Here is a 15,000-nt window from a genome sequence, read left to right as displayed (position 1 = left end):
TGGAGCTGAGCAGAGTGCTTCCTCCCTCTTCCAGGAATCCAGTGAGCCAGGAAGGAGCTGCTGGTACATTCTGGTGAATGTCTCCTAAAAAGGGCTGGCTTTTTTCTATGACAGATGGAGTTTAATAGAAGGGACAGCAGCTAAAAATGGCAGAAGTATGTAGAATTAGAGAGAGAGAGAGAGAAAGAGAGAGAGAGAGAGACACGCACACAGAGACAGAGAGATTTTATATTGTTAAATCAGTTAATAAAGGGATACTACAGAGTCCTAAGTCTTATTAATTTATTTACTTTGTTTTTTATGAGCTTAATGCATAATGTAAATGTGTGATTTAAATTAAATGGTAAATTAAAAACATGTTATTTCGTTTTTTATGTCTTTAATTTCTTGGGCACCAACATTAAATTGCTCTGGCCTTTTACCATTAAGGGTGAATTGGATGGAGTGAAGGCAGGCAGTATTTCCCAGAATGTCCTTGTGCTGGGCAGTAGATCTGGATGTCAGAGTGGTCATTTCCTTTCCTGCACCTTGTCATTATGAGGCCACCAGTAGCCCTGCACTGGGTGGCCGGTGTGTTTTCACACTACCGTTGCTGTGTCTGTCCTCTTTGCGTGAAATGGTGGTTTTAAGTTTACTGGCTCTTTTAGCAAGGGCCCTAATGAGGCAGCGTAATGTGCATGTGGCTGGCCAAACATTATATGCCATAGCTGTGAAATCACAAGGCTTTCGTTATGGCCAACACCCCAGAACATGTCCCAGCAAGTGTTGGAGGTAATCAGGCAGCAGTGTCCATGTGGGCGGAGCGCAGATGCAGGGAAGCCTAGCTCCCGAGTTGCTGCTATCCCTGCAGTTTGCTCCTCTCTCATTCTTGTTTCTGAAAAGCTTTTATTTTTGTTTAAAAACATTTCCAGCCCTATTCTTATATAACTGGAATATGAAAAGTTTATATCTTTAAGATGGGCAGTATATTTTAATAAATCTCACACTGGGAAACACGATGACAAGCTGGTGAATAGATCTATCACCCCACCGGTTAGGTGTTTAATGTGAGGGTGACAGCATTTAAGATATCCCTTAGCCAAGGTCATGATGTGCACACCGCATGCTCAACACTGGGCTCTAAGACTTGCCACCTTGAGGCACTGAGTTTTGGCGTGGTGTCACTAGAGCGTCCTCCCCTTTCTTTGTAGTCCTGGCACCCAGCATTCCTTCTGCTTCCTTGGCTAATGATTTCTGCACCCACATGTAATTAACATCATGTGTTATGGTCCTTTCTCCCTGTTCTCACCTTATTTTAGTGGACTCGATTTCTCCAGTTGTCTGAAGTTGCAAAAATTAACTTGTAAAAATGCACCCTCATTTGTTTCCTTTTAGATGAGATCAACCATGACTGATTTCCATCTCCTTAGACTGAACTGTTTTGATTGTGTGCGTGCAGCTATATTTACATCTTTATATTTGTATCCAGCCATTCTGTATTTCAGAATGTGTCAGTAGACACTGGGTAACTGTGTGTCCATGCATCGTGGCTACTGCGGGTGTGTCTTTGAATGCTTCTTTGTCCCGTAGGCACAGGTGTGGTGCTAAGGTCCAGCCGATAGTCACTTACTTATTTATTTTTGCTCTCCTGGGAACCACATCTGGACCGTGCTCTGCAGGCTTTGGGAAAGGGTGATAGGTGATGGGAATGTTCTTCCGCCCTTCTCCTATGCATCTTTTCTTAACTTGTGCACTGTCGGTACGCTGTGACCTTGCACTTGGATGCCTTAAATCTTCCATAAGAATTTGTGCCTATGGATAGCGCCCAGATTGTCTTTCTGGGAGAGGTAAACGTTGCTAACCTCTTTTGGTTTCCTCCTGATGATGCTCCACCTTTGAACTGTCTTCTGTGGCAGCCTTCTGTGCATTCCTCAGAGTCATGGAGAAGTGCTGTGTGAGAATAAATCTCACGGTGTTAGAACACGGAGGCCCCAAGGCAGACTCTGGCATGGACTGCAGGATCCTTCTGTTAGATGGGGCTGTATTAGTTTTGTTCCCTTGCTAGCTCTCTCCTTGGTTTTGTCATGTTGCCTTTCTTCCATAAAGAAAATTGACTTAATTTTAGTTAACTGTATTGGAGGAGAAGGGGATACGGTGGAGGGAGAGGTAGAAGGAAGAGGAGGAGGAGGAGGTAGAAAGAGAGATTTCCACTAACATTTCTGAATACCATAGAGTACATCTTTAGTAGAGGAGAACCAGTCCTTCTAGATTGAAATTGCTTTTATAGCTCAACAAACGGAAGTCTTTTTGACTGACAGAGTTTTTCTCTAGATGTTCATATAACTAATTTGCTAAAGATGAAAATAGTATAAATGTAATGGTTGATATATAAATATAATACCAGCAAATGGTTAAACATGAGCGTTCGTTCTCAGTTGTGTTGTGTAGCTTAACTTTTGAGGTAACGAAGCCATCACTGTCAAGCCCTCTCCTTGTGACAGGCTCTTTGTATGTTTGGCCAGGGTTTCCTCAATTGTCAGCTCCACAAACAGTCTTGTCACTTCAGGAGTCCCTGCTCCCTAATCCATTCCTTTGGAGGAATGGCCTGCACGTTTAGCAAATTTAACTCTAGGAACATTCAGAGAAACAAACTCAACTGTCCTTCATGCCATGCTCAATTTCGATTTTGTCAAATTAATATTGTATTTGAATAGTTTTGTCCATAATATCCCAGACTCTAGACAGTTTTGCCCTGTCTGAGTTCAGCATTCAAATCTTTTAGGTTCACCCTGAGTGAAATTATGAAGTCATTTTGGCTAAACTGTGGACGTCCACCTGCCTTTCCACAGGTAAAATGTTGGTAGGAGGAAACCATTTAGAGTGTGGAAAAAAACAGCATTGCCCTGGCCAGATCAACATGTGACTTTGACCTTTAACCCATATGGTTTTCTGAAAACTGCTTGGTTTTCAGCAAAACTCTTGTTATTTATTGGTGCTAGCCTTTTTTACTATCAAAAACACTCTCAGAAAAACACAAACAAACAAAAAAAACGCAGGTTTCCAGGATTTCAGACTGGCTTGTTTTGTATTAAGTGTCAGAACTTAGCAGAATTAGTGTTTTAGTTAACTATTTGGAAATAGTTAGTTTCCGTCATGGCATTTTCTCTTTGCTTATTTGGAATTGTAGCCATTTAGTTAGGTAGAACAACCCTTGGAGATCTCATGGAATTGCATGCCTATAGATAAAGAAACTGAGGCTAGCTGACAACTTCCCTGAGACTCTGTCCTTGTTAGAGACAAGACCAGTATGAAATCGTCACCTTTCTCTTCCTTGACTTTTACCATTTTTGTACCTTAAAACATGACAGAACCAAAAGAAAGAAAACTGTTAACTGTTTCGTCGGTTAGGTTGTAGATACATAAATAGGAGGCAGGTAGGTAGATAATCGTCTGTGTGTGGAAAGTCCCTTAGCCTGGAGATGAGTCTTCACAGGACTTTGGATGTTCCCATTTTAAAAGGTCTGTGGACTTGAGGCCCGCCTTTCGATCCTGTTTACTTGAGAAACTGATCCATTTAAAAAGCAATGAGTGATGCAGTGGTCCATCTGTCCATCCGTCTGTCCGTCCGTCTGTCCGTCCATCTGTCCGTCTGTCTGTCTGTCCGTCTGTCTGTCACACCTTAGGCAGACACTTGACTCCTTATGGATGTGTCATTCTTAACTTGTGCTATAAGAATCTGATACTTGCTAAGTGGTGGTGTGCTAGGTCATTGCTTACTTGTGTGTGTGTGGTGAGTGCTTTCTTCTCAGTGGTGGCTTCACTGTCTTGGTCGAAAGTTTCGACCCAACTCTCCATAGACAGAGAAGGAAGGTAAGCTCTAGGGAAGGTTTTCGTTTTGCTAAGTTTAATCAAGTCAGAGCAAACCCTTGTCATAGTTAACACATGCCTTCATTTCCCAACACGGGGAGAAGGATTTGATGAGTTAGAGATTATGGGCAAGGTCTGTTGTTTAAATTCCTCACTAAACAAGTTGGTTTGGAGTCTAATCCAATGTAGCATCCTGTGACTGGATGGGCATCCCCCTCAGGAGTGGGTAATAGTTCTGGGCTGCGTGTCTCCGGAAATAGAGAACCACGATGAAGGTAAGAGCAATCTCAGCAGTGCTTGGCCCAGTTTCCTTGTTTTGGCTCTAACAGTTGTGCTTCTGGTGGTCTTTGCCTTCTGGGGTAGTTGTAGGGATTAAGTCAAGTGATGGAGATGAATGCAAGGCTGGTTATGACTGGGAATAGCAAACACTCTGCTGCTGCTAACACAGTGCTAGCCTCTGTGGCTGCACAGGATTTTGACAGCATTTTTTCATCAGTGAATGGCTCCAAAGCATTGTGAAACAAAGGCCTTGGCTCATCCGTGCCCATGAGACTGACTGACTGCATATTTTTAGGCAAAGCCATTCTCTTCCCAGGCCTGAGCATTCCTTTGTCAATGAAACACTAGGTCCATGTTGACTATAATAAGACTCTTTCTCTTCTGACACTTGTGATTGTTTCAAATGTTTTTTTGGGGGTGGGGTGGGGTGGGGACTTACAAGCTCAGCCACTAGTTATTAATCTGAGTTCTCATTTAACTGTGTGTCCTGATAATCTCCATTTCACAGATAAGAAGTTTCAGATGCACAGAATGTTCTGGTCAGCTCCTAAGACTGCATAGCTAGTAAGCAGTGCCACCTGCATTCAAATCTGGCACTCGAAGGGGTTAGGGTTAGGGTTAGAATTGTATGACTGGTTCCCGATGCGGGCTTGGGGTACCATTAGAGTCTGTTCACATCTTGTCAGCAGCATGGTTATCAGCCAGCTCTAAGGGCCCTCCCTTTACCTTTGTTGTTAGCCTTCCGGCATCTTGATCGCAGACGTCCTACTGGAATATGTACGCCCAGAGCTGCGTGGGCTGCTTTGGAGGTCCTGTCCTGATGGGTGAACAGTGTGGTGGTTTGCTTGTCCTTTCTATTCCTTGAATCCCTTAGGGAGACCTCTTCTGGCCTCTGCCACAACTGGGCTTGGCAGAGCTGGTTTCACATTGCCCCATGCAGGACGGGGAAGGGCATTTGAGGAGGCTGCTCTGGCTTGAATCTAAACTCCCTTGGGGAACGCAGTTTCAAGTTGTGGCCTGCTTGTTTTTCACAGGGCAGGCATACAGACCCTGATTTTTCTCAGTATAATTCAACTAAGTGTCATCTGGGTGCCTCTTCCTTGTTTTATTGTTTCTGTGAGGATCTACTTTTGTTAGGCCCCGGGTCAGATATGAGGCAGGGATTTTGTAGAGAATCACGTCTGACAGAGAGCCATACCTGTGGACACCAGGGTAAAGTTTACTTTGGATGACTAGGAAGCTGACATAAGTACTATCTGCTGGGGGTGTGTGTATTTCAAGTCTCCTCTTAGCACCCTTTCTTATTGCTAATGTACTCAGTGTCTGTGCTTCCTCAATAACACCTCAGAAATCACCTTTAAATCCAGTCGAATAGCCTGTATTGGATTTATCAACTACGGAGATATGTGTTGGACACCTTCGAGCATGCTAAGGTGGATTGGATCTGAAGTGGGAATCACAGTCACCAATATTGAAATTACAGATCACAGATGAAAGTGCTCTTCTTGCCAACTTTGGTATAGCGGACAAAGCTTTTGCATCCAGAACTGTGTGCATCATTTTAATACCTGTGATGTCACCCATGGTCTCACGGATGCTGGGGCACTCGTCAGTGCTGTGATGGAAGGGCATTAAGTGTTGTTGTTGGACAAGCACATGTTATTTGTTCAGACCTCACTTGAGGGAGGAGTACCTGTCCTCTCCAGGAAGGTGGAGAGTGGTCAGTCCAGGTGTCTCTCAGGTTGAGAGAGGAAGAAGCTTTTGAATTCGTGAGTGTCCCTTGAGGACTCTCCTATAATGCTGTTTTCTTTAGGTAAAGTGGTATTTGTATAACCTGGCATGTTGATATGTTCTGTAGCATAGGGGCACAAATCAAATTTCTTATTAAGAGTGGCACAACATCCTTCGTGATGATGGGCTCGAGAAAAGGGTAGCCAGTAAAGTGCTTGCTTTGCTGTCACGAGGAACTGGGTGTGGGTCCCCAGCACCCACGTACAAGCTGGGGTGGTGGTGTGTCTGTGGCCTTAGCATGGGGATTTATAGACAGGCACAGTCTCTATATCGTCCACTTGCCACTGCGTCCGTGAGCGCCAGGCTCAGTGAAGACAATGTCTTCAAAACTAAGGTGGGACGCAACTGAGGAGGTGCCTGGTGTTGATCTATGACTTCCACACCCACATGCGCATATTGGCATACACAGCACCATGGGAATACATAGACACAGAATTTTATTTTCCCTACATTAGTATAGAGAGGCCATGATTCTTTTCATACACACACACATACACACACACACACACACACACACACTCACACACACACACACACACACACAACTTGAGGACAAAGGTTTTTCTCAGCGTATTCTCTTCCTGTGTAACCTACTATATATGTGGTCAGGGTAGTAGCACATGACTTTGGTAGTCACTGTAATGAGAAAAATGTCTTTGGTTTTTATTACATGATAGATTTAAACTATTCACTACCTTTCATGTGCACACAACACTTCGAACCAAATTAGTAAAAAGAGCAATTTTCATGATACTCTTAAAAAATACACACACACACACACACACACACACACACACACACACGCAGAACATTTTTTTATTTTATTTTTATTTATTTACTTTATATCCCACTCACTGACATCCCTCTTTCTGGTCCTCCTTCACACAACCCTTCCCCTATCCTCCATCCCCTTCCCCTCCGGGTGATATTCTCATATAACAAGCAATGATCAGCTTTTAATAGATTTTGTGTTTGTGTTTCTGTGAGATGGAGACATAGAGACACATAGAGAGAACACTGGAAGGGAGGGAGGGAGAGAGAAGGGGGAGAGAGAGCGAGCGAGAGAGCGAGAGAGCGAGCGAGCGAGCGAGAGAGAGAGAGAGAGAGAGAAATATATTCAGACTAGTCATTTTCATTGCGTGTGACTCTTTTCTTGTGTCTCGTGTGTGTGTGGTTTGGGACTGTTGGGATAGAGAAGAGGGTTGGTACAGCCAGGGATGCCGCTTACACCACTTTAACCTTACAAGTTGGCTAAAAACCATTATCTTCGGTTGTTATGTATGGTGAGACCCAGTTTTTTGTGTTTTGATTTTTTTTCTCTAATTTTCACATAAGTACTTGATCCTTACCAGAGGACTGAGTATGGAAATCTAACATGTTTGTTTTCTCCGAAAGCACACATAGGCTATTTGTGGAGCCAGGCACAGAAATAACCACCCACAATTGTACTGCTGGCTACGATGGCACATGCCGTCCAGAAGAATCCATACCATTCGTAGGAGACACGGGTAGAAGGGAGAATCAAGTTAAGCAACATGTGAAGAGCCTAGAGGGGTACATTTTCTTCAGTAGCGTCATTAATACATAACTTGATGAACTGGAAGTAGTTAGTTTTTTTTTTTTCGTTGTGTCTTTGTAGAATTGTATAATCATCACTGGTATCACTTTCAAACGTGGCCGCCTTAAGCTAGCTGCTGAACTCACAGACTAGGCTCACTTCCCCCAAGCCTCCCTTCATCTCTTACTAAACACCTGCCTGCCAGGCATTCTGCTTTGTGATGTTGCCTGGTTTGCACCTTGTTTCTAATGCAACCCAGCAGTTGTGGTCTTTTGCAGTTGGCTTTTTAAATTTAGTATGCTTTCTTTTAGTTTTATGTGTATGGGTATTTTGCTTAAATGCATGTCTGTGTCCCATTTGTATGCCTGGAATCGGCAGGGTCCTGTTTAGAGCATCAGATCTCTTGACACTGGAGTTATAAACTGCTGGAAGCTGCCCCATGGCCACTGAGAATGGAATCCCAGAATTCTGGAATAGCGGCCAGTGCCCGTGACTACAGGACCATCTCCCCAGCTCCGTCACTTAGTAGATTTTTAAGGCTCATCTGTATTATAGCATCATGAGACAGCTTTTCAAAAACAAAATTTGTTATGCATTTTCTGTTTTTATGTCTGTCTCGTTCGTGTGTGTGTGTGTGTGTGTGTGTGTGTGTGTTATGCATGTATGTCTGTGCAGTACATGCTTGCCTGGAGAACTGGAGTTACAGAGAGTTATGAGCCATCATCTGGGTGCTGGCAACCAAATCTGAATCTTTGGGAAGAGCAGCCTATGTTCTTAACTGCCGAAGCGTGCCTCCAGACCCATGTGATGGCTTCTGATGGTGATGAATTGAAGTCGTACTAGTTAGCTTTGTTTTCCTTAGTGAAGAATCGGAAACAGGCTAACTTTATGCAGAAAGCCATTTATCTAACTTAGGGTTTGAGGACAAGGGATGGTATTTGGTGATGAATTTCTTGCTTGGCAGAGAATGCTGGTAGCAGGTGACCTCAATGAAACATACCCATTGGTGTGCTCTCTTCCCTTCTTCCTTGAAACACCGAGGATCCCATGTTGAGCATCTGATCTAATGGCCTTCTCTAATTCTAGCCACTTTTTAATGTTTTTAGCTCCTAAACACTGTCTTTGTGATAAATTTCTATGTTTCTGTTCATAGTAGTGGTTAAATTTCAGCACAGAGTGACTTGGGGTATGCTTAGATCATATCCAAATTAAATCAGTTTAATCTCAAAAACCTGCAGTATAACAAGCTCTGAGAATGGCCTTTCCAAGAAACTGTAGGCTGTATTCGAGTGCTCGAAGTGGAGTCATAGGCTCATAGAGTGGAGCCCATATTAGGACAGGTGAAGTTGGTCGTAGAAATGAGGCAATCCCAGGGCTTAGGAAGAGCTTTGGCCTCTCTGAGATGGTTGACTGGGATAGGTGTGTAATGTGGTTTTCTGCATATACTTTGATTTATTCAGATAGGAGGTAGTCAAGGGTTAGCTGGAAAAGCACAAAGTACTTACTCTGATGTTTTCCTGTCCATATATGATAAGTCAGTGAAGGTAGTCATCTCCTGAGCTCCTTGCCTTCCTATTGTGCATTTCCTTATAATCTTACAGTATGGGACTTACATATTGGATAGTTGAATAAGCATGGGGAGGAGTGTGGCAGGAAGACAGACTTTAACCCTCCCCATAACAGGGTAAGCTGTACCTGCAGTCCCGGGACCCACAGACTGGTGTTACCACAGTGGATGGCTTGCTGCTGTTCTTACACACTGATAATATTTATAAATAAAAAGTACCAAGGACTGTTCTAAGGTGCAGTCTCACGGAGGAGACTGCCCTTTTAATGTGAACATTCAAATGCCAGCTCAGATGAAGGGACCATCTCCCCTCAGCAGGAAGTGGGTACTAGGAAAAACCCAAGTGGAGACCTGTATGCTCCTTTCTTGTGGTGTATTTAATCCGAAATTCTATCTGGTTGCTCAACTCATGCTTTTGTGTTGGTAATTTTGACTTTCATTCTCCTGGTTAGTGTTTTTTTATCGTGATTTGAAGACTATTGTACAGGAATATGATTAGTTCCTTTTTTTTTTTTTTTCAGCGAGCAGCAGCACCAAAACTCATAGAAAGGTGAGAGGTGTCTGCTTTGAATTTCAACTTTCAAGAAACAGTAGGAGTTAGGAAGGTTTTAGGCTCTCTGACCTGGTCCCACCATGACTGGAGAAGGTGACTCAGATCCTTAGAGCGCTCTCAGTAGGGTACGCAGCATGTGCATGCACACGAACACACACGTGGATGCATCCCCCTGCCTCACCCACCACTTCTTACCATCCCTTATCTGATTATTTCTTTTCCTTACACCTTCCTAAATATTACATCCCCTGGGACCTAATTACAGCTGTTCAGAATGTACAGAACATCAGAGGACTGGTGGACTCCAAAGTTATCTTTAGCTCTCACCAAATCCTAGGCACTAATTACAGACATCCATTGCACAGACAGGTATAGAAAATGCTCTTCGTTTGTTGTCAGACTGCTGTGAAGAGAAGTCAAGGAAATAGCTCTCATTAGCGTTTGCATTTCTTGTAAAATTTCTCCCCAGAGCTGATAATATTGCAGAAACTGACTTCAGGTTCTAAAGTAAACACCCAGAGCTCACCTCCACGTCACTTATCCGAGAGTGTTTCAGATAGTGCTAAAACTTTAGAAAAGGGTTGTTTCTTAGAATGTAACAGGTGAGCTTTTGTAGAAAATACATCCTCTGATGCTTTGTTGAGGAGCCATGTTTGAAGGGGAGTTTAATTCACCATGCTCTAGCTCATTGTAGCATTTTCTGGAACTTTAAAAGTGATTGCTGTCATGGATATGTAACTGAGCACTGCTATTTTCAATTACATATGTATGGAATATGAAAACATTACCAGCATTCGCTTACCCGTAGAGAGACAAGGAAACACGATGCTATGCAGGAAAAAGTAAACCTTAATATACTTAAGCCGGGAGCCTTGAATTTTTTTTTTTTTTTGGCCTTTCCTGTCCATTACTTCATTTTCTAGTAACACTGAAATTGCACATTTTTTTTTTAAAGACAGGATTTTTTTTTGGTAGTCTAGGCTATCCTGTAGCTCATTATATAATGCAGGGTGGCCTTTAATTCAGAACAGTTTAGTCTCTAAGAGTCCTGATTTACAAGATAAGCAAGCCACCATGCCTTCCTTGAATTTATATGGTTTTGATCTAGTATACACCTAATTGTCACCTTATATTTTATATATTTAATACATATTATATACTTAATATAATTAATATAGTATATGTTAATTGCATATATTTATATTATATATCATATATTAATAATAGAGAATGTGTAAAATAATCAAAATTATTAGGTGATATATTGCAGAAATTAAACACTCAGAGCTTAGCCTCTTCTGTGAGTGTTTTATATTATATAAATTTTGTTGGGATCACCTCTGTGTATGCATACAGCTGAGTTCCTCAGAGATCTCAAATGTAAGGCCTGGTGGTTGAGATGTCAGGGGTTGGAAGCTAGCACTGTATATTTTATTAGTGTTTATAGAATTCTTTATGTGATATTTCTGTGACTTTTACAGGCATGTGAAAGTCTCAGTTATCCTCAGTGATTCTCACATGAAATACCTATTTTATGCATTAGAGTTTTCTGTTTATGTAAGGTTAATATGTCTCCATACTTATCATGCCTAATCTCATACCCCAATTTGAAATGGAATAATTCATAATGTTAGGATTCCATTCATAGCAAAACAAAAAAGTAAACATTCTAATAAGCATGATGAGTCTCTTTACAAAGGCGGTCCGGTACTGCCCTTTGAGTAAATTGAGAAATACGCTTTATTTTAAATTAGAAATGTAGAGATTGCTGAGTGGTCCTTTATGCTTGAAGTTTTTGTAATCTCAGCATATTCTTGGGCAAGTCTATTGAATTTCCTTTTTTTTTTTAAGCTTCAGTTTTTAATGTTTTGGGAGTTTCATACACACTACATTTGCATCATTTTCACCTATCCCTTTCCCCCACCACCTTTTTCCTAATTTCCATACTTCCTCTTAAATCCGGGCTCTCATATCCTTTAGTTATTATTGTTTATACAAACACCTGTGTATGTGCAGTCCTCAGGGGTGGTTTCCGGTCGATTCCTCCTGTTTCCAGTCCATTCCTCCAGTGTCTATCTGAGCTATGTGGTGCCTTCAGCAACAGGTTTTTACCTTCAATTTCTGTGAGGCAAATCAAGGCCAGTGGCAATAACCTCACATGTACACACGCATGCACGCGCACACACTCATACACACACACACACACACATTTTTTCCTTCGGAGTCATTTGTGTTGTCTGTATGTGTATGGTTGGGGTGACTGTATGCTTAGGGGTGACTTCTCACCACTGAATAACCAATTAGGAGTTTATCTGTGGCGAAGATGGGTTCTCCATCTCTCCTGTCATGCAGGAGTGGAGCCTGGTCAGGTTTCCCTCATCCCTATTGCTGCACCAGCAGTTATGGTCATTTTGCTGGTCTCATTTCGGCAGTCATATTATTGAGACTTCATGGATGCCTCTCAGTACACAAGGCCATCGTGAAGCTGATGGCATAGTCTTCTGGTTCTTGCATTCTTTCTGCCCCATTTTCACTGATGTTCTCTGAGCCATAGGCATAGGAGGTGCCTTGTAGATATTCCATGACCTATTGTACTTGGCCTTATACTGAGCTGTGGGTTTCTATAATCACTTTCCTGTGCTGAAAAAGAAGCGTGTCATTAGGGATGAGGGCGACATTTGTCTGTTTGCATAGAGATAAGTATTTAGAATGCGTTAGAAAGTCTCCCGCGTTAGGAAAGTGGCAGTAATGGGTTCTCTATGCACCATGACTACACAGGCTACATACAGGGACTTGACTAGCTTTATCGTACCAGGTAGAGTTGAGTTCTCTTCCATTGAACTGGCCTCAAGTTGAATTCAGTGCGTGCTGATGGTCCACAAGGTGTTACTGCCACTGTTGTAGCCTTGGGATATCTGCTGGGCAGATGATTGTGGCTCCTGGACTTTAAGGCTTGGTGTGCTTTTTGACTGTTTTCTCCGTTGGCAGTTTGCAGGTTCCCTCTGGTACTCTGGGGGGAGGATTCTTCCAGGTCGATTCCTCCAAGTTCTGAGTTTAATGTGCTTGTGTCTTCAGAAACAGAGTCTTAACTAAAAATCCTAGGGCACAACCAAGGGTAATGGTATCCGCCTCCAGTTTGGAGGAGTCTCTTGAATAACAATTTGAAGGGGGGGTTTCTCATGTTTGTCACAGGGGTTTTGTTAGCTATTTTTTGAGTCCTGGGGGCATTATCACCCCAAGTAGTTAACTCCATTTAATTTACCCCCTCTCTATATATTATAATTATAACATATAATTATTACATAATTATAATGTATAAAGTTGATGTAATATATGTAATGGATTTTTAAGGAAATCTAATAACATTTCTCTGTTTTGTCAAGCAACCATTCTTTATGTATGCTCCCCTCCCAGCTCCTCTCCAGTTAAAATCCTTCCTTTCTCCCATTTTGCCCCCTCACCCCACCCTCCTGGTTCCTTCCACCAACCATGACTCTTTTTACCTTCCTGGTTTTGCAGGTACCCCAGGTTGCATACCCACAAGCAATGATGTGGAGCTGGGACCCACAAATGGGAGAGAGTATGCACTACTTTGTCATTCTTCGCCTGGGTTACCTCAGTCAGTATAATATTATGTAATTAAAGCCATTTACTTGTAAATACCATGATTTAACTTTTCTTGGGTCCAGATGGACTTACAGCAGAATTCTGTCCATCTTTCATTCCTTCATTGAAGCCAGTAGCACAGGAATGTTTCAACATACGTAAGTCAGTAAATATTATAAATAAATGAACTTAAATCGATCATACGATAATTGAATAGATGGAGAAAAGGCATCTGACAAAATACCGTGCCATCAGGTTAAAGTTCTAGAGAGGGGAATACTGGAGGAAATGTATCCCATAATAATAAAAGGTGAGTATATGACAAACCCAATAGCCAGTATTATGGCACATGAAGAAAAATAAAACCAGGAATGAGACAACTGTCCACTATCCCTATTTTTTTCAACATACTGCTTGAAGCATTAGCCAGAGAAGGAGACAAAAGAAGGAAATTAAAGGGCTATAAGTAGGCCTACAGGTTATATGGATATGTTTGTGTATTAAAGGGCTACAGGTAGAAATCAAGTCATCCTTACTTCCAGATGATTTGATATTATGTATACAGACCCCTTATAATATGATTTATGCATGAGAGATCCAAAACATTCCACCAGAAAACCTTGAGACATGATCAACACCTTCAGCAAAGAAGCAGGGTACAAAATCAACTCATAAAACTTTTTTATGTTCCAATGACAGACACACAGAGGAAGACATTGTGGAAATGGTTCTATTCACTCTAGCTTGAATGAAAAGCACCTGTGAGTAAACCTAACCAGGGAGCTGGCAACTTGAGCAGCAGGAACTAGAAGATGGAAAGACCTCCCGTGCTCTCGGATTATTAGAATCAATGTGACTGCCAGCCATAACTCACCTTCTGTCCCACTTGGAAGTATTTAACCCCTCATTTCCCTGCATGATTTCTGAACTTGCCTCTGCCTACTAAATGCCTAAATCTATCTGCTTTTACATTTCTTTCTTTCTAGGCTAGTGGTTCTCAACTGTCCTAATGCTGTGACCGTTTGATAAAGTTCCTCTGACTGTGGTGACCCCCAACCATAAAGTTACCTTTTTGCTCCTTTATAGCTGTAAATTTGCAACTGCTATGAATCAGAATATGCACATTTTTGAGGCAGAGGATTGTTAAAGGCTTGTCATGACACATGAGATGAGAATCACTGATCTAAGCAAATACACCTACAGGGTCTCTGCCTCCAGGAACTGTCCGGATCCTACTTCACTCCTAGTTTCAGTTGTTTCCTTTTTCTCTTAGGTAGATCTGACAAAGGGCAACGTCCCTTGCATGAGCTACGTAGAAATTACTTTGTAAGAAGACTTTCCATTAAAACCCGATGAATTAAAATATAATTACACCTTTCTGTCTTCCATGCCCTCCCCTAGTCCCTCTAATGCCCCTGTCCGGCTGCTTGCTTCTTTTTGTTATTTTACATACCTATGTAAAATGCATAAATATATTCATATAGCCTGCTGCATCCATTGAATGTGGCCAAACAAGATCTAGTGATGACACTAGGAAACATTGATGCAGAAAGGGGAAGTCTCGTTTGTCCTGCCCCTAGATGCATAACTAAAGACAAATAAGACCTCTCAGAGAGGCAGGTAGATCAGTGGAATAGAAATGCAGACCCAGAAATGAACCCACACACCTATGGTCACTTGATCTTTGACAAAGGAGCTAAAACCATCCAATGGAAAAAAGATAGCATTTTCAGCAAATGGTGCTGGTTCAACTGGAGGTCAGCATGTAGAAGAATGTAAATTGATCCATTCTTATCACCA

The 15,000-nt window shown here is 42.0% G+C and overlaps 1 protein-coding gene across 15 annotated transcripts in view; it reads left to right on the top strand.

The window, feature by feature from the left end:
- Window positions 1-15,000, top strand: part of Lpp (LIM domain containing preferred translocation partner in lipoma) — a 641,914-nt gene that overhangs the window by 187,552 nt on the left and 439,362 nt on the right. For 2 of the 15 annotated variants that reach the window (XM_063270372.1, XM_017597918.3), the window contains exon 1: window positions 9,568-9,591. The exons of the other annotated variants lie outside the window; for them this stretch is intronic. The gene's annotated coding sequence lies outside the window, so the exon portion shown is untranslated. Of the gene's footprint in view, window positions 1-9,567; window positions 9,592-15,000 lie in introns of those variants that run through there. 15 annotated transcript variants of the gene reach the window in all.

Source organism: Rattus norvegicus, chromosome 11 (genome assembly GCF_036323735.1).
Source record: "Rattus norvegicus strain BN/NHsdMcwi chromosome 11, GRCr8, whole genome shotgun sequence".
Lineage (NCBI taxonomy): Eukaryota > Metazoa > Chordata > Mammalia > Rodentia > Muridae > Rattus > Rattus norvegicus.
Note: the sequence above shows the minus strand (reverse complement) of the source record. Positions and strands in the feature narration are given on the sequence as shown.